The sequence below is a fragment of the Pholis gunnellus genome (genome assembly GCF_910591455.1).
Source record: "Pholis gunnellus genome assembly, chromosome: 7".
NCBI lineage: Eukaryota > Metazoa > Chordata > Actinopteri > Perciformes > Pholidae > Pholis > Pholis gunnellus.
In genome coordinates this window covers 13243169-13264333 of record NC_136533.1, presented here as the reverse complement: position 1 = coordinate 13264333, position 21165 = coordinate 13243169, and the positions used below count along the sequence as shown (strand labels likewise).

The 21165-nt window shown below is 42.0% G+C and overlaps 1 protein-coding gene across 5 annotated transcripts in view; it reads left to right on the top strand.

The window, feature by feature from the left end:
- Window positions 1-20954: 20954 nt before the first annotated feature.
- mef2aa (myocyte enhancer factor 2aa) overlaps window positions 20955-21165 on the top strand; it is a 60198-nt gene continuing 59987 nt past the window's right edge. For all 5 annotated transcript variants that reach the window (XM_079163084.1, XM_079163082.1, XM_079163079.1 and 2 more), the window contains exon 1: window positions 20955-21162. The gene's annotated coding sequence lies outside the window, so the exon portion shown is untranslated. The remainder of the gene's footprint in view (window positions 21163-21165) is intronic.

Sequence of the window (21165 nt, the reverse complement as noted above, 5' to 3'; positions counted from 1 at the left end):
AGTCACTCAGACCTCGCTGACATCTGTGTGTTTGCGTGTATGTGTAGACGTTCAAGAGAGCGTGTGGGGGTGGATGATGAGAGGTGGAGGGTGAGCACTTAAAATTTCTCACCCTTGCCAAACCCCTCTAATCATTCTTCTGTTTTATTCCAACGACACTGTGAGGCTGCAAGGTATGGTGTACAGTGCAAATGGAGATTGTATAGAAATATGATGCATTTTCATCTTAAGTTACTATCTAATGGTGTTTTACACACTGTTAGCGGTTTTCAGAGTCAGGCTAAAGGAGGCTAGCATCTGTAAGTGACATGCTTTTAAAGTTGCAATTTAGGCACCATAGCGTATCGTGTAACGTGGTGCTTTTGGTTATTTTAAGCCCAACTGTTACCTTCTCTCAATGAAACATTAAAGTGGAAAAGCAGCAGCAGCAGCAGCAGTTGGTCACGCTAGCTGGTGTTGCACGCGCTGTTTTTAAATATCCTCTCTACAGTCCTGCAGTCACATCTATTACTTTTGAAACAGTTTTCTAATAAGGCATACTTTATAAATGCCATTTGTTAGAATAACCTTTTGGGTTGCTGGGTTTTTAAATATTTGGACTTTTTCACAAGAGCGGGCAAACACATACATGGTGACACATAAATAGTTTTTTGACTGTTTTTTTTTTGGGCCGGTGTGTATCCTCACATGTTTAATTAACTTGCGTACTTTCTGTAGAAGAGCTTCAGAGAATCCAGACCATAAGATATTACTTAAAAACTATGACACCTAAAAGCCATGACACCTCGGTGAACATTTTGAGTTTTAATCAGATGATTTTGAGCGGATGTATTTATTGCTCACTGCAAATTATTTCTGTTCAGCCTCTGTAAGTGCTTACTGGATCTGTAAGGCAACCCTTTTACATGATACAGAGCTTCCTGATTCAACTCTATGTATACTGCAGGTTTAGATTACCAACCATGCAGGCAGCGGAAGAAAAACATGTTTTTAATGTATGTTTACCCTATTCACCTCAGACTTTCAAAGTTCTCCATTTTCCATGGACCTGTTCCAACAAACATTAACGGTGAATAACTTTATTGAAGCATTTTCGGTGAAAGACACAGGAGAAGTGGTTCCAGTAAACTTTTTTTGTGGTCATTCAATGGCTCTGAATATTTTATTCTGAAAACATGTTTTCTTTTTAAAATGACAGGCCTGCTTTGAAATGACACCGAAGTGTTGACTCTTAAAAAAAACCCCAATACAGTGTGATGGTAAAATGAGCTTTTAATTCTTTGTTTGGGAGCTTAGAGCGCCCACTGCCCGAGTCTGTGCTTGCAATTACTCCATTTTCATCTGTCAAGACACTCGACCATCGAAATCTGCCCTTAAGCGCTTCATCACTTGCCCTTCCTGTTCACAGTTTAAGAGGCTCATGGCAACCTTGTCAACTTCACTTGTAAAACCAAAGCTTAAGATGAAAAGAGAAAACCTCCTTGTCTGTTGGAAGGCAGCACCAGCAGAAGCTCTAAAGTCACGGGAAGGATAACAGCTGCTCGATTTAATAGAAAATAATAACATGATACAACTAATTACACCGAGAGTTTGGGGGGAATTCCCTCAAGCTGTGCCCTGAACTTTTGCCACACAACTGCGCGGTCACAGACGGGCTCGGTAACAAACCACACCGCCAGCTTGTGCAGGAACAGTGTTTGATTGACATGCAGCACGACTCCTAACGTGCTGATTCAATACTCAATTCAATGCATCATTATGGGTTTGAATCCACAAAATGTGTGTTTCATAATGTTGTAGTTTGATATGCGTCTCAATAAGATAATAGAAAATGTCATACATTTGCAAAACTCTTTTTGGAGCTATTGTACCAGTTTTTTAAAGACATCATTTGTTGTTTGATTGTTCCCACGTAGTAATGGTCTAACAAGGCAATTGAGACCAGTTATCATTATGTCTTGATGAACAACTCTATCCAGCTAAGTGCCTTACCGCTTCACAAGAAAAGCAAGAAAGCAATTTATGGATCCACTTCTCAGATAAACACACAAACTCTGCCCTGTTTGGAGTAACTTTTGCTCGTCAGATATGTCACAGTTATTTGTTAGTACCACAAAGTAGCACCTACTTTTTTCATACAGCTGTCCCCACTTCCTGTGTTAGTTAACCCACAGACACCCTCCACTCAGCAATGAACATCAGCCCCTGTCATAACAAATGGTGTTTAGACTAGGAGTAGACAGTGTTTTATGTGATATCTTTTCTATAGTCTCTTAGATAATTGAAGAAAAAAATGTATTTGCTCTTTATCTCAGCTATTATAGCAATTCTGGAGTTCATAAAGTACACCACTACCTGTATAACACTTTCAGATATTCCTGTCTTTGAGTTCAACACAGTTTGAGTTTATTTTCAAATCAAATTCCAAAATTGGTGAAAACAGGCACATTTCTATAGCTGTAAAATTGTATGACTGGTTTACCACTTTAACAGAGTTATCCTAGTCTGACTCACAGCTACTACGCCAATGTCTTCACAGCTGCTGCACTTCAGATAAAGCATGTTATTTGCACAAAGAATAAGAAATGTGTTTCAGTGCCGTAATCAAAGTATTTGTGCAAGTAATGCCGCTGTAAAGAAGAAGAAACAAAGCCAGGCACTTAAGCCAGGCACCCCTTCCTTTGAACTGACTGAAGCTGTCCACAGCAAAGACATGATAGTCACAGTGCGATGAGATAAGCTCTCTTTCCATGCAGCAGCATCGCTCCATGCCAGTGCTTTGTTTGACAATAGTTTTGAATTCGAATGTGAATTGTTGTCTGCTATGGCAGAGACTTAGAATGGCTTAAACTTGTGTTTATCCTTACCCAAACCTTGGCCTAATTTGAAGCATATGCAGAAAACAAATCTACTATTGTTTCACCACTAAATCTTCTTCTCTCCTTTCTATTCAATGTCAAAATCAAAGATTACGGAGAGCTTTGGAGGTGATATATTGCCATTCTTTGTTTAGACAATGGCACACTAAACCAATAACTGTGTTTTGTGTGCTGACAGCGTGTACGTCCCTTCATAATTGCAGTTTTAGCAGCACTGTGACAGGGAGATATGTGTATGGGGGAGTTTCATCTTCTTCCAATGGCCCTGCAATCAAGCTTTAGCTGCTAAAAACATGGATCAGCAACTGTTTGCCAGACATTTTCAAAATGATGTAGAGGGGTTTGTCTGTAACTCTGGCCCCTCAAACACTCAAACACAAAGATAGCGCTGCCAAGGACATCCCTCCAAATAATGAGAGAATGGTGCAGCTCCTTGCCTTTGGTACACTGTAGTCCAGCCTTATACTCCCTTGTATCACCTTGTTTGCAACCAGGGGAAACGTCTGCAAGTTGCCCATTCGCTCACTCGGTGCTGCAAATCACAGTTAATTGTGCTACAGAGAGGTCCAGCATAAGCACCTTTCACCTGCTTCTTTATGTGTAAAATGTACATTTTCTGTCCAGGAAAAAAGCGAAACCAAGAACCACTCTGTCAGCTTTTGCAGTTATATGAACTTCAGGTTGTTTGTCCTTCTCGTCGTAACATATAATCTGTGATGCACATCTAATGTCCAATTATTCAACCAGTAATATTGCAAAGGACTTTTTCTGATATCATGATGAGAAAACTTGGTGAATACGGCACTTTTGTATGGTCGCTTTGAGCAGAAAATTGATGCCTTCTGCTTAAAACTGAAATGAATCACTCACGTTTAAGACTTGGCCAAACCGCACATTTAACCCCTACCCCTGTGAATACACTTCCAAAACCAATGGAAGCCATGGGGATACGAATATCAAAAGCGGGGGTTTTGTCACTTACCTTTTGACTATGAATGTGAATGAGAGGCAAAATGTCTGCCTGTGGTTCTTTGACCTTTGTGGCGCCTCTGCTGACTTGGTTCAGGTAAGTGCAGGTTGTGTGATGCGGTGGTATTAATAATGGAAGAAAGGCAACCCCCTCCCTCTGGCTGCTATGTGGGTCAGAGGAGGCTCTCGGTGGATGGGAGAGATTGATGAAGAGCACCAGGGAGAGCGTCGGAGTGCCTACCTCACAGCGTTGCAACCCGAGCCGCTCCCCCTGCACTTGTTCAGAGGCCCCCCCCCCCCCCCCCCCCCCCGAGCCGCACCGCCTGGCGCTCTTTAAATGACCTTCAAATTAGCCTTATATTTCAGGGCTCCAAACCATTCCAGGTCCTTCCTGGAAGGATGGTGGGTCTTGTTCTCACTCTCTATCTCTGCTTTTTCTTTTGTTGACCACAGATGGAGTAGAAAACAACAGAGCTTGTGTAGCAAAGGTGAGTGATTTTCGCTCCTGTTGGTTCTGTGAAGTGAGCTTTTTTACCCTTTCGTTACACCTACTCTTTCAAACATACCGTATTCCTTTGTCCCACATCCTCATTTCAGCGTCTGCAGACAATGATACATGTGGTGTTTTGAGAGGTTTGTGTGCGTGATGGTCGATGGGAGTCACAGTGGGATCCTTCTTCCACTACATCACAGAACAACACTCTGTCAAGCCAGCCATCCATCACTACAGCTGTGGTTTATGTACACACAGCAGGTCATGCTGGTCCTCTGTCCAGACCTGATGCAGAGCTCTTGATTAACCATTTGCATTAAGAGAAACACACCCTTTCTAATGCAACTAAATGACTCATATGCTGCAATTTGCAAGGTTATGCTTTGATGAAATTGCTATTTGCAAGGCTTTGAATTATGACATTTTTCAACAATTTGTAGGATGATTTGTTCACAATGTAGGTCTATTAGATCTAATCTCTCTACACCTGTGACAATATGTGAAGGGTAAAGAAGCTCTCCGCAAACTCACCTCACCAATCTACAATATACAGCTTGTGAAAGGAAAAAACAAACACCCAATCACTACGACAGTGAAACTTAGTTGATGCTTAGCTAAATCTATCTCTGAGCTGTGTAAACACGAGCAGCCTTAAAGGTGACCTTCTACAGTACAGGCATATGTTGCGCCCTGTTGGGAAAAGCTTTAACTTTTGTTTCATTTTTTGAAAACTGGGGTGAAAGCTTCAGTGTCAAGAAGACAATACACCTCCATGCATTACTAGCAATATAAATGTTATTTGCACAAGTGGCAATTTGTCATAGAGAGCTTTTTAACATCCTCCCCTTGTTTTAACTGACCTTGTGCAGAATAGTGCATGGAAACTTTTAACTTGCCAAGTGCAGATAATGTAGTGATTGCACGACATTATGCCCTCATCAGAAACCTCTCTGGACATATTAAATATAAACATATATTCATTTTTTGCGATAAATATCACTGATGAAGGTGAATAAGCAGAAAAAAACAAGATCAAAATTCAAAGCAATCTCTTTTCCTCTGCTTGCTTTTGCCAAACATTTGGAGTTAATTCTCCAGCTATCGTGATGGAAAATCGACAGGCGGGATTGTAACTCACAGGCAGCTCGAGAGTTGGAGAGCAAACATCAAGGGGAATCAAGTTGGAAAACATAATAAGTCATTGTGTTAGCTGTGTGAAGTGAAAGAGATGGTGTGAAAATAGGCAGGAGGACAGCCAGAGGTGGGGCATGACTGATGGCTGGGTAGGATGGGGGCTTGTTGCTCCAGAAGGGCAAACCTGGCCTGATTGATTGGCTAGTAGTTCAGAAAGGCCCCATGCCCATTTGCTTATGATGCTGGAATGCTTTGGTAGCATTTTGTAGAAGGAGTAAAGACAAATGATGAAAAGCAACCAATTTCCAATAAGATGTCAAATTATAGGGTGTGAATTAGCAAAAAGGGACAAACCAGTCATGGGAGAAGATCATCATGGTATTGTTTAAGCTGCGAGTGCTGTTCAACTGTGAATGCTGTCTTATTATGATAGATTTAAGTTCACAGGAATAGTTTTAATAAATAGTTGTGGCACTTTAACTCACGTCAGTCACTTTCACATGGTCAATTAATGTTATACTGTTATATTTGCAGGTATTTTGACATCAATCAAAGTATTGAACAAATTGAAATTTTGACCTGATGATGGCGCAAGATGAAAAGTTATCAAGGTATCAAAGTTACTTCAATTTTCCTGAGAGAAACATGAATGTCTGCACATGGCAGTCCATCTCATAGTTGTTGAGATACTTCAGTCTGGACCAAAGTGGTGGACCGACCGGCCAACATTTCCATCCTGAGAGGCGTGCCGCTAACATGGCTAAAAAACATGATTTTTGGTTTATTAAGCTTTCCTTTTGTCAGCTTAATTTTTTTTCTCGCAACACTCCTTCATTACAGTATTTTAATGAGAGGCTCGTGCATTAAACTTCATATCTAATCCCTCCAGTCTCTCCTAAATAGTGTATGGCTCGGTTCCATGAACTACAACAGAAAGAAACACTTACTTCTGGAATGTGCTTCACTGAAGAGCTTTTCTCCATCTGGATAGTGGGATTGCTGTTTCCTGACTATCTAGTATCTATCCAGAGAGGTTATTACAGAGAGAGGGATATCACGGTGCATTATCCACAGACAACGTATAATAACAATCATGGAAATGTACTGAGCACTTTGCAAAGAACATGGCCAGCTGTTTATAAGGAGGAAAGAGGATACACGCTGCTTCCACGTTGCACTTTTCCTCTGCTTTGAACTTACTTCAAACATTAGTCAGTGTGTGTTTAGTGTCATGCCAGCCATGTGGATGGCATATGCTAACATTGCAATTGGGTTGGCATGGTTAAAGGTGTGTGCGGTGACCAGTAGCTCTTGGTTATGTCCCTGAGGTGTAACTTTGATGTGTGGTATGGATGCCAGTGGTTGAAAGGTTGATGCCTGAGGTAAACGTGTGCATGGAAACAATTCAGAAGCAAGCAGTGTACAGCAGTAGCCACATGAAAGGCCCCTTTGTGGGGCTCTGCTACCTTACAGATGGTCAGCTTCCCTCGTCCATTAAATAATGCTCTGAACTCTCACCGGCCCAGATGTGCTGAATCTATGATGCTAAATGGAAACAAATCAGCCCGGCTTTACTCTTTAATTGAGCACTGGAGTGTTTATTTTCTTGAGACTGTCATAATAGACTCCAAAAATTCCCATAAAACTCAACTGTGAGGGCAGATTAGCCCATTTAACACCTCTAGACAGCATTTTCCACATGAGACGAGTCTTAAGTGCAGTTCTGCTGGTGGCAAGACTTCCACACGGGACTGGCCACATCTTTAGTCACTCCTTATTTCTGCTCTGTGATCTTGCACTTAGAGGCAACCCTTGTAAAAGCAGCAGTCGTGGGGAGGTCGCCCTGACATCTTTATCATAATTGCCCTAAATACCCCCATTAGAGAAGCTAGCCAGTATCCTCAATAACACTAGTCATCCCTGGTAGCACTGGTGCATCTAATTGCCTGGGCCTTTTTTGAAAGATTGCCTGACATCAGCACGGGTCCCTGTGGGCTGGCCCTCTTCATTCTCTGCCCAGCAAAGCATATCGTTATCGCAGCCAGCAAAGAGACCCGGCCTCCCTGCTCCTGGATAATTAACTGTCTGGCTTAACTGCATAATGGAAAAAAGGAACATTGGAGGTATGGTAGTTATTCAAGCAGGCCTTGGAGAGGAGAGGTATAAGACAATACTGGGGTCATCCATGCTCACCATTTTTCAGTGGGATGGGTGGTAATGTAGAGGGATAGGAAGTCATATTGTAGACTGGTTATGGAGGATTGGTTTCATATGATAATTAGGCCCATATGCTAATTGTTGAGGAAGCTTGATGAATTCCTTCAGCCCGGCTCTCCACTCCTGGGCTGGCTCTCTCTTATCAGCCGTCCCCAACGTCCCCCACTTCAAAAGGCTCAAACCATCTTTACATAGCATTACTTTCACTCTGTGTCTTTCTGCTTCAGAACAACAGTTCCCTATCGGTGTCTACCCCCCCATTCCAAAACATTTTAAAAAGACAAGAGCAGCAACAGCAGGAGGGGGGAAGTAAAGAGGCGTCCGCCGTAGTTTGACATTTACAAGTCTCTTAATAAAATGTGTGATGCACATCCCTGCGAGTGTGTGCGCACAAGTGTAATTAGAACACGGCAGGCATGTGTTTGTCTTTGTGTTGTTGTATGGCGGAGGTATCAAGGACAAGTGCATTAATGAGCACCTGGAGAGGAACAGCTTGTGTCTCCTGGTTAGTGTGACCGCGAGCAGGGCGCAGACTCCTTCACTGACTCAGATGACGTGACTGATGGAGGGGGAGGTTTCTGTCAGATCTGGGGCAGTCCCAGGAGCTGCAGTTTGTCTCGGCTGACAACGGCGCTCACCAAAGGGGCCCCCCCATCCCACACATCAGCTGGAAAGGCGAGAAAAGATGTTGTCCTTCGTTCTCTACTTAGAGACTGCTCTTCCTTTACAACATATTTGTATTGTCTTTTAGATGTGCCTCTTCTCTCGATATCCTTTTATTTCCTGAAAGTATGACAACAGCAAAATGTCAACCATGAATTCAATTAACTTGGTACTCATGACATTTGAAGTTTTATAAAGAAAAAATGATCTCATCAACACACTTTTCAGCGGGACAATATATAGAGCTTCTATCAAATCCTAACTCTCATAACACAATTTGGTGTCTGCACAACAGATGGGTGATGTCCATAAACTGGTCTTTTCACATACAGACACATCGATTAGATGTCTGTTCTGTATTCTAAATAGTCAATGTGAATTACAACTGTTGTTAGTCTCCAGCAGTAGAAGTCAAACCATATCATCATGACAACTTTGTCCAAATAAGGACAAAATTAATATCCCCCAAATGTCGTATTGATTCTTTGTGAATGGCAAAAGAACAAAGAGACTGAGTCATATCCTCAGTTATATATGGATGAACAGGATGCATATGGAACAAGAGATATGAGAAACCAGCTGGACTTTAGAGTTTGGCAATGCTTGAAAGTGTACTGAGAGACCGAGTCCAGCCCATAATGAAGAAGAAAATGTACAGTCAGTTCAAAATCATAACACGGCGTTTGTGCTGTGATATTGATACTAACTTATTAGAGTTGCTCTGTGGTATTACATTGCACTACTAATAGAATTACATTCACTGAAGTGTCTCCTATCGTCATCAATAGCACAACACAACAATGCCTTGTCTTGTTCCCTACAGTAGCTCTGGTATAAAATACTCAAATGTACAAGCATGCGTAGCAATATTTAAACACTGAAACGGATGGTTTAAGCCTGGATTTGTTACGGTGCATGTCTCATTTAGAGGCCACACTAGTGCTACAACTGTCTCTCTCATTCAAACGAGATGTTTAAGACGGCTCAAAGGCTCATTATTGCCCTGGGAACAACTGTTGACAAAACAGCCACTCTGGAGCTTTTTATCATCTTTATCGGCAGATAATTTTTCGTCTATAGATGATTCAATCTTTTTTTTGGTCGGTGCTTCTTTTCAGTGTAAGCTTAAAATTCCATGACAACTCGGCGAATTCCATCTGCTGATGAATATCGTGTAATAGAATTGATCTTGCCCTTGTTGCGAGAATATTTAGTCAACAACAAGATGTTGCTGTAATTTGTGTTCTATAATGAGGGGTGGCATGAAAAATAATGACAGACGTGTAACAACTTCATTGTACTCTCATTGAAGTTTTACAAGTTCCAGTCAGTGATGGGTTTTCCAGATTCCAGTTTGCTGGTGACAGAGCTGCTGGTTTTAAAGGTACAATGGCCCCTCTAAAACGGCTTTAAACACATGATACTCAGTAAAGTAGAGCATCCCTTCAACTGTTACGGAAAAATGAAGCTTGGAAAATTGGAGCAGCATATCACATAGTCCTTCTCCTCTCTGTGACTTCCTGCTTTTATTCAGCACACTTTGCTTTGGTGAACTAAATACTAGAACAGGAAGAAAAGGCTCACGGTGTTGAGATTGCATTCCGTTTTAACCAGAAACAGGCTTTTGAAGTAAGTTTTCCATCCAGTCAGCGAGGTTGGAGCTACTTTGCCTGCACTGCGTTGGTAGTACGGTGTTTTGAAATTTGCAGAACAGAACCTGTAAGAAGTATTCTCAATGCTCAGAATGTCCACAGACTTGATAAGGTTATCAATACAGTGCCTCCTCCTAGCAATTTGTCCATTGAAAATCCCCAGCCCAGCCCCCATTGGGACATTTGTGCTTGTGTTACAGCTGTCCATGTTTACCATTCTCCACCTCAGGCTCTTTCCACTGAGAGAAAGACGCTGGCTAGGGTGCAACTCTGCAAATCCCACCTGGATGTGGCATTTGTGACAAACAACCTAGGGGCATGGCTGCCACCCTTTCTCTTTTCACTCCCGGGCCCTGGCGCTCCTCCTCAAGCCCCTTCAACACTCTTCATAAGCTCCCCAAACAACCTCTAATTTGTGTCTTGATTAGTGCCATATCAATTGCGGTGTGTTGTTTCCCAAGTAACTCTAACGTGTGACATGGCTGTGTCACTGCATGCTCTCTTTTTCTCTCTCTCTCTTTCACACACATGCACGGTCTTCATCGCTGTGATAGCACATGAGGGGGAAGATATAGTTATTCAGGGAATTATCTGCCTCATTGGTGCCATATCTCATCCAATGCTTTTCTGCCAAATGGCCGTGTTTCCATGGAGCCTGCCTATGTTTACCGTGACGTGCCATGGCAGAGCCCTTTCTGGTACAGAGGGACTTAGAACACAGCAGTGGAGGGTATTTCAGTCCCCGTTTGGAGTTTTGGGGCTTACTTCTCCAGCTCTCCCCTCTCCTCCCACCTGCTCTCCTTGCTGTTCCTTCGCTGTGTGGCTGTGCTGGTGCTCCTGGCCCTGTTCTTGGACAGACAAGGCTAATTGAAAGGGAAGGCTGCTCTCTGCTGATCAGCTCTGACAGCAGTGTCTTGCCAGAGGTGGGTGTGCCACCCCATGCTGAGAGTTTTCACAGCAAAATAACAGTGCTGTCGTGAAAAACACAGGCCGTGCCACGATTACCCGGGCAGCTTGCCAAAGGAGCCAGATGAATTTTGCGGACGGAAGAAAGAGGGGAAACCCACTTTGTCTGCTTTGCGACTTTAGGGAGGAGAGCTGTGCCAGCATTTAGTGAAAAATCTCCCATTTCATTCAGGGTTAGAATGAAATTAAAACACATTTTTTTTTTAACAAATGCAACAATGAATGATCGTGTTGGATCACAGATGTACAGTCTGTCATTTTGTGTTGCTTTCCAACCTTACAGAATAAAATTAATTGTTCACAAAATTTGATATTGAGTAGTTAACAACTCACTCCCTTATCATCAAAACAAAACATTTACATAAAAGAGCTTTCTCTTAAACTATTAAAGAGAACAAAGACTCAAAAGTCCAATATCTACCTTAAATTTGCCTATTGGGTTTACATATCTAATGACAGGGTTTAGGATTTTGGCGATGTTTTACGGAGGTGAAAAAGGTGAAGGCTGATGGCAGAACTATAAATTAGCATCCATAGGAACTGATATTGAAGTATCATAACTGAATTGTCATTTCCAGGTGAACTATTCCTTTAAGTCAGACTTCAATCGTCTCATCCAGCAGATCGTTTTCATTTGCTTCAGGTTCTTCGATAAACAGAACCTCTTTTAAACCTTTGTGTTGTGTCTTAGCCCCCTCGCAGGGTTTTCCCACTGCCCGTATCAGAGGTGCCATGATCCAGTGTGACTTGATGCACCAGGACAGGTTGGTGCCCCTCAGCAGGCCCACATTGGACAGCTGTGATTACTGCTGACAATAATTTATGGTCCCCTCTGATTGAAAACATGAGAGCTTGAGATAGAAAGGCTGGTGCGGAGTCAAGGCACCACCTTAAGATATAAAACTGAGGCCACAGCTGCTGTCAGAAGCAAGACTCCTGCCAAGCTCTGCAGGCCTTCTGCCCATCCAGACGAACACAAGCTCTCATTTTGCACTCTTTTCTCTTCCCTTATACTTTCCTTCCTCTGTCTCTTTGCTTGGTTATAATCCTCTTCTACATTGTCTCTCTCGTAATTTATATCTGGCTAACACTTCTCTTATATTTTGTTCTCCATTTTCAACTTCATGCAAAAGCAACCTACATGTCCATCATATTTTGGAGGTACGCTCTGTGTAATAATTGTCTGAAATGAAAAAGGAACAAATACTTATCCACTCTGTCTGATCAGGTGTCTCTACAGTGAGCTTTTCCGGCCCTGAGATTACCATGCTAATCCCAACAATAGCAATGTGCAGCTGGTTTGAACAACTATCTGCACCATTGTTTATGTTGTCGTCCCCGCTGGATCGCACCGTTTGAGTGGATTTGCATTTACTATTTCAATGCCATATCCAGGGATGAGGATCTCTTCCGCTAAAAGGATGTATGTTCTGGGTATTATGTTCTATTTCTAAAAGAGGCCTTGAACCAAAGAGAAGGGGGAGCAAAGCTCTTGTGGATATGAAACTGAAATGAATCAATCTCTAGATTGAATTGAATTTTTTTTAATGGAATCAGATGGGATGAAATCTCAAATACACTTGAGTAAAAAGATTTGCTTTTAAAAGTGGTCATAGCTCAAATTCTCTCTTTGAGTTTTGGTTTCACCAAATAGAAAATTGATTGTATATTTAATACATGTTCATCTATAATTAAATCTACTTCAAAGTAGAATTACAGCCATTTCATACTTGTGTTTATGCACAGTGTTTTGTACTGTTTTGAATTCTAGTTATATAACAAAACAATATCAGCCATGTCCTGATATACAATATTCATCACTGTGACCTGGTATTACTTTATGTAATTGGTGCAATTTTACTAAATGGTTTGTGTTGTGTTCTAGTAAAGTCTTATTCAACTTATTACTCTGAATCTCCACACAAGTCTGTTGGCGACCTGTAAAAATAGCACCTCAATCTAAGGACGGAATATGTTTCCTCTCAGAGCGAATGGTGTGCAACAGCCTCACAATTATGTCAACAAGAGAGGAAATGGAATCGCTCCAAAATTCAAGGTGCACTGTTGTTCAGAACAACCATTTGTATTTATATGACCACAGTATGTAACAAAGACACATATGTATTGACTGCATAGAGGAATGATAAAAACATCCCATCAATCAAACGAGGTGACAATTACTCTCCCAGTTCGTCCTCCCCACTACTCTGACGAGCATAGAAAATGGATGGGTGACAGAGAGAGACACAGACCGAGAACCCGACCACCGATCAGCATTCAGCTGTATCAATACCATATATGCCAATGATCAAAACAGAACTATCTGCCACCTCAAACAATGTTAACTTATATGAACAAAGGACCTCTGGGCTTTGAGGAATCAACACAACGACCTTGTTGGTCGCACCAGGGTCAGTTTGTGTTTTGAAACCCTATTTTCTCTATGTTTTATTGAGACATAAGCCCGACCAGAATGGCTGCTGATATAAGTTTTATCTTCATGCTCCTGATTACAGAGTCAAACGTTGCACCTTCTACGCCTGAAGATGTATTTTTTTTCTTAATCTCATATGATTACCCTTTGCCACTAGATAGTGGTCATTAATTATTCCTCCTATAGTGACTGACAATAATGCCTGCACTTTGTCCCAGAGACAGCACAACCATTCATCACGTTGTCACCTCTCACGAGGGACTCAATGGTGTCCATTTATCCAGTGTAATAAAAAAAAATCTGACTTTACTGTCTGTACGTATACTAGCACCCGTGACCATGTATGACAAAGTAAGCAAGAAACCCCATCGAGACCTGTTAAAGTGGTTCAAGATTAGGTATTAATGATATTTCAAATATCCATTATACTATTAGAGAAAATGCGAAGATGCAGAAAGTGAAGCCAACATTGTGGCAGGGTTTGCAGTTTTTTTCATGGGTGGTTGTTACCGGTTGCTTGATATTTTTTAGCTCAAAGGGGCCTGATACTATCAGACTTCCTATCTCTTTTTCCCTCTCATCTCTCTCTCTCTCTCTCCCCCTCCGCCTTCCTCGCTCACATTCACTCTCTGCCACCTGCACACACTCGCACTCGCACACATCGATGACATAAAAAGACTGCTTTCTGATGAATAAATTTGTATATTTTAGAACCTATCCCTGTTTCAGCAAGTATTCTCCAGAGGCCCTGGCTTCTCCTCTCCTGAGTTCCCCTGCAACCCAGTGGAGTCATTAGTCTGCTTGCTGTGTTGAACTCTTTAATCATCTGTGTGTTACATAAAAAGAGGACTATTCCTCAGTGACACACAACGGCATGCTCAGCTTGGTTGGGGCTTGCTTTGATGTGCATAGGCTGTTGTGTTGTGTCTGTGCTATAGGCTTCTTCAGGCTCTGTTTTTCCATTTCTCTGTGGAGGTGAGATAAGATGTCAGTCTTCCTCTTGTTGCACTAAAGATGCGACTGCGAGTGTATAGTTTGCTACTAAATGGGAGCATTGGGCCTTTTTAAACATACTTCCTACATAGTCCCAGGTTTGAGCCTCTGCCTGCGGCGCCTGGATCATGTTTATTTTTTTCTCGTGTGATAGTGAACTACTTGCATAGTTCTGATTGATAAAAGCCCCTCATTATAGTTCACATATTTACGTCATTAACGCTTTCCTTGTGGTTATGTTATAACCGCAAATGTTGTCCGAGTACATTTGATCAAAACTTGTACTCAACCCATGCACATATACATTCTGCATCAGTGTCCCAAAGGGACGGAGGCAGGCGCCTGCTGCCATGGTATCAGGTTGCAGGTCTGTCAGACACAATGGTGAGGAGTTGCCCCGCGGCTCGGCCTGAGCGGGCAGAACAATGGAGCCGCAGTGCAGACGGAGCAGCAGAGGGCACGACGAGCCGATCTGTCAGCCTGGTCGAGCTGCATAGGCTACTCCGGCCCCAGACCCTCTCTTTCGCACATACAATGGAGAGTGGGAGGTCAAGAGCTTGAGGAAATGGAGGGGAATTCCCAGCGTGCTATAATAAAATGGAGTCCTCTATTTCGGTGACTGGAGGAATAGGACACAGCTAGGCTACACCCAGAATACATCATAACATTCAACGATTACAGTGAAGTCATTTCAGCGGGTCAGCATGCAGCTGGAGATAATCAATTCACGGGTCAGCGGTTCACTCTCGTGGACCATTGCTCATTACTTTTGCATGAAAGTAAATGTCTGTCTGACAGCTGAACTTGTACCATGAGACCATTCCCATGCTCTCTTCATGGTTATCAGAACTTGTTAAAAGTAATGTGTGGTAGTAAATTACATTTTCAGAGGGGGGGGGGGGGGGAAAGCATTTTGAATGTTATTGGAATAATGTGAAGGATTTTGTGGTGCACATCTAAATAGGCAGTACAATACGTTGAAAGATAAAATTGAATCATGTCGAGGCATGACATCGGATAAAGCTGAATGTGTCTGATCTCCTACACCAGTTACAGGAATAAGCGTAATCACTTCAGACCAATTCTGCTATGAGTTTATACAGCGCCGCCATAATATCTCCATTCTCGCCTTTTATCTGTCGAGCACATGTACACTGCCGCAAACTGTTTAGGGGGGGGACTAGGCGTTCAGACGGGGCTGTGGACAAACCGAGGTCCTGAAGACGGCTGCCCTCAGACTGGTGACTAAGGGGGGCTAGTGAGAGCCAGATTTTGTTAAAGCTCTTAATAAGGCACAGTGTGATATATAAGCCCGCAGGCGGCAAAGCTCTGTGTGCAAACACTTCGGCAAATCGTGTGATAGGGCAATCTGTGTATGGAACAGCGGATGGCCTAACAACTCTGTTATTTCAAACACGACCCTATTTGGCCTCTCTGATATCCTTAATTTTGTAGCTGAATTTGATATAGTGCTGCAAATATTTGCTTTGGCACACGTTAACTCTGTTTGCCTGGTATGTTACGATAAACAAACCGCAATGGTGTACTGAATGTAATAAATGTTAAACAGTGCATGCAATTATACACTTCACATATCTGGCCCTCCACACTGAAAGCGCGCTTTGTGGACCCGAGCTCTATTTTGACAGATCGTTATTCCCCTTGCTGACCACCTAGGTTTACATTTAGAAATGAACTGTTTATGAGATGCCTAGGGTAGACGGCACATTTTAGCTCATATTTTAGTGTGAGGAAAATATATATTTTGATGTCAAAAAATTCACAGTTTCAGGGAGCAGAGGTGCACAGAGAAAACCGGTTCATGCAGACGCTTTAGATCAGAGTGTGTACTGCATAACTGGTAGGTTGTTGTTTCATGCTGTACTGTGCTTTCTGCTTTGCCTCTTTTCTGAATTCATTTTTTTATTAGGACTTAGGAGCCCGTATGTCCTTTTTGCCTCTACCATTTGTGCTCTTTCTATGCCCTCGCCATTACTGTACACAATAACAGGTTTTATCTCCTTTGTGTATTACCTTTATTTGACCTCTCTGGTCTCATAAAAAGTATTTTCCTCCTGCCACAGTATCGCTAGTTATTCCTATTAAGTCCATGAAAACCAGGGATGTTTTTTTGTATTAGACAAGGACTTGATAAACTTTTGCTACAGGACAACAATATTTGAGATCATGGAGGGACAAACATTTAGTTGTTTGTTTTGGAAGGGCTGCACACCCATTGTTCCCATGGAGGTTAAAAGCACATATTGTATGTTTCTTTGGGCTAAAGCATCAGCCAAATGAATGCAATCTAATGGCAATAATGTTTTGATGCCTCCTTGCCGGCGACAGTCGTGGCCAGAGGCATTATGTTTTCGGGTTATCTGTCCGTCCGTCCGGTCAATTCTTCATGACTAATCGGATGAAATAATGAAGTGATGACATTTCGGACAGGCATGGATGTAAACTGCAACATGACTGGTTGGCGGAGGCAAACAACCAGGAGTCGGTAATTCTAGTTTGTTAAAGTTCAGCTATAAGTCAAGAGTCACCTAATCACGCTGAAATACAATCTCTAGTTTAATGCTACTGCTGTGATTAATTACCTCAAGCTAGAAGGAGTGTGTGAGATCAGTAGAAAGTGGGGCATCAGCGGTCAGCTGTATTTGGATTATAAGTCAACATGCTGTTAGCTGCACTGCTTGCTGAATCAGCCGTTTCTTCGTAAGGATAGTGAATGATCTTAATCCTGTATATCCAGGTAACCTTCTCTGAAGGAGGAAGAGAACAAGAGTAGCGCCTACATTATAGTCAGACAATGTCTAGATAAAAAGCACAACATATCTATGCAGCTACTCATACGTAGGTTTAGGATCTTTTGGTTTTTATAGCTTTTTTTTTCTTCCCGTGACTGCAGAGGTACTGGCATGCCACAGCTACCATAGAGGAAAATGAGTGAGGCGTCCTGTTTTTGTGTTGCAACTTCTCTGTGGGAATACATATATATATATATACCCTGTAGTTTCAGAGAGGCACCAGCAGTTTCTATTACTTCTTGATAGTTGTTCTGAAGCTTTTCTCAGGATGGTGACAGCCTGTAGCACTGGTGTGAGAGGAGGAGAAGACAAAGCACTTTGTACTCCGAGTCTGTGTGTGTGATTAATGACAGAGGTGTGTGTTGCAGTGGGCACCCTCGGAGCAGCTACAGATCAGTCTTCCTGTAAGTCAAATCTGACACTCACCAACCCGCCGCCCCACCTTCTACCCCCTCACCACCATCAAACCCTCAGCACCTCACAGCCAAGTGCACCCAGCACGACATCGCACTCATAAATCATCCCAAACAAAGCATGTTTAATCTGTGACGCGCAGACCTGACACGCAAATTTATTACCTGTTGTAGGAAAACTGCATGTGCCCCACTGAGTCAAGCCTCTATTTACCTTTGAGAAACCAGTGAAATACTGGAAAGACAAAGTCTGCTACAAAGAAAGCTGATGATGGCGGTGTCTTTCAGGCTGAAATCAGGAGACAAAGCCCCGCTTTACTCAACCATCCCGCTGCCTTTTCATGGCGGATGACATGCTTGCACGACTTTCTCGACTGCACTTGCCAAAAAGATTTAGGGATTTTTCTCAAGCACATTTGTAAAACATGAATACCAAATTATCTCTTGTGGATTAGACTTGGATAGCTGCTCTATGCGCTGGTATGAGTCATAACGCTTAGTGAGAAATGGGCACCTACTACCTACAATTGTGTGATATGGTAGGTTTTTAGAAATCAACCGGGCAGCGATAGAGCATTGTGAGGGAATATGCATTTAATATTGTGCTTGCCTTCAAAGGCAGCAGCATAGAAGCCATTCAGAGAATATGACAGCAGAAACAAAAGTTTGGATGAGGTGTTGGAACTACTGTATTTTCTATTAGGCCTCATCAGTGTGCCACCTATCGGATAAAAAGGTCTAATGTGAAAAATAAAAGTGTAATTTGGATTACAGTGAAAAACACCTTGTTTTTTGTAAATACTGCCTACAGGTGAACAGTGACAGCATATTCAGATATCTTATGCTTTCATGCTATATAGTCTGACAAACTGAATTACAGTAGCATTAGCTTGATGTGAAATCGTTGCTAAAATGCCAAGAAGAACTGGCTGAAAGGCAGAAATTATAGAGTGGTTTCTCCCACACATTCCCTTTGGCAGTCTCCCTTGATCCTGCTCGTCCTCAACATGTCTTTACACTGTAAATGGTGGGAATGAGAAGTGATGGCACCTGCTGACTGGCTTTGGGGATGTCAGAAAATCCCACACACGAACACACACACACACACAACAAGGTTTTTGCATATGATGCAATCGTCGTCAGAAAATCTGTGAAATTAGCCAACAGTGAAATGCATAATGATCCTTATGCCTCATAGAACGTCAACGTTTTATCCCTTAAAAGACAGAAAATGCATCATGAATGTTCTTTTTCTTTTTTAATAAGTGTAATCACAGACATTTACAGATGTCTCTTAGTTTTAAAAAAAGGAGGAAATTAGAGAAAGTGTCTTGTTCCATTTCGCTCACAAAAGAAACGTGTTTGTAAGTATGAAAACCGCTAATATCTCCCAGCAACTTATGACATTGTGAATTATTTGAGTCATTTCAGGTGATTAATTAAATAATACTTGAAATTAGGGACAAAATGAATAATGGTAAGAGCAGTTTCATTCCTGACCTTGTTGAATTTTTAATGAGCTCAGTACGGCGGAGACTACATTTTATAAATGGAGCTATAGGCTCATGTGAATATTGGAGATAATTAAAAGAGCGGATCTCTGTACATCTGCAGGAAAAGAAGGGGGCTCATCAAGCAAACGGCTCCACCTTGCAGTTGATGAGCATTCAGCGGTGTGATAAACAGAGAAGAATACTTGAAGCAACCCAAGAGACTGGTAATCTCAAGAGAGATCATCAACTCATCATAAGGACCTTTGTGCTGTCGTTCTCTGCCTCAGGAAGAGCACAGACGCTCAACAAAACCTACTGCAGCGTGTCAAAGTTGTACAGAAGTGAGATATAAACAAGATGAAAAACACCACAGAACATTTGAGGAGTCGTGTCGATCATTAAACCTGAATAACAAATACACACTGCAACTGCGTTGCCTCGATTTGCAAAGAACATTTTTCTGCAGTTGACCACAAAAGCTAACTGGACGTTTCTCTTCTGACCCACATTCACTGGAGATCTCATAGCTCTGTGCTATCTGCTCCACTTTCCTCAGCAAAGTGACATCATGAGGGTTTTCATTTCAAGTGTCATTCGCTCACATTAACAGTTGAATGCTATTCTGTGCTATCAGTTACTTTTAATTACAGTGGGTAAAGGGAGAAGAGATCCAAACTGTGAGACATGGAGTATATTTAGATCTCGATCTTGATTATCCAACCTATTGCTGTGTTCTCCTCAGATATGACTTTTTTGGAAAAGTTTTGTGCCGTCAATATGATTAAAATTACTGTGGACGGAGAGTTTTAGTACTTTAAAACCATCAATTAAATGATTTAACACATTTTTAAGTACTTTACTAACTCTTCTAGATTTGTAATACTTTTGTATTCATTTATTTTAACCACTACTTGCACATTTGTTTCATAAACTGGTGCTTATGTCGGGAACTCACACTCGAGAGTATGCAATGGGTAACTTTATAGTTCAGAGTCGTTCTCTGAAAAGTCACTGAGACCACAGTATGGCATTTGTTGGCAGTGTTTGTCCCAAGACTGAATGTGTAGGTTGCAGCGAGTGGAGGAGCAGGGATTGGTGAGAAGTGTTGAGGGCTTTTCACAAAGGCTGTTTTAATGAGCTTCAGATAATGAATTGTTATTTCGGAGCTCGGTGGTCAGACTGCTGTCTCAAAAAGTTGTGTGACTCAGTGATCTGCTTGTGCTTTTCTCATTTACAAAATAAACATCTATTTCTTTCCCCGCTATCATATTGTAGATCAAACTTGACTTATATAGCCTAATAAAGCTCGCTGTATGAGACGACTGTTTTAGTCCCTTTTTTAATTGGAGAGAAAGAGTGTCTGGGTCTATTTGTGGTCTGGTGCAATGTTGGAAATGCCAGCTGTCGTGCATCAAAGCCCTGCTGGAACAAACCGTTATTTGGCATGTAACTTGTTGAAATGCATCACTTACTATGTCATACAAAATACATTTTCACCTATAGTTTTAAAAAAAAAAGACAATCTACCTCACATGAACATTTGATAAAGTTTAAAAACAGTGTAATCTACATGATAATACCTTTTATTATGAAGATTCATTTTTACTATGAACCAAAACAAATTCATTTTACTGCCAGCTTTCTGTGGGAGGAAGGAAAAATATTCAACACTTTCTGGAGTTATGACTGACAGCTGTGGCTGGTCCAGAGAGCGCCGAGCCAAGCCCCGTCACACACAACGCATGCCCGACATATCTATGTCCATCTGGGGTCCTACCTTTCAAACGACTGCCCCCCTTGCTCTCCGCCTACAGAGAGACCAAGGGACAAGCGGAGGAACAGCGTGTGAAGACGGGCCTCTTAGGTCTCTGAGGGAAGCATCCAAAGCCAGCTGGTCTGGCTTTGAGGTAAATCAATGGACAGAGTGAAACAAAGGCAGCCGAAAGAAGAGGAAGTGTTGTAGACAGAAAGAAAGGAAGAGAGACAGAAACTAGTTTTTTCTTGATTGAAACAGCAGGTTCTGTGAACAACAACGGCAAACAGGTG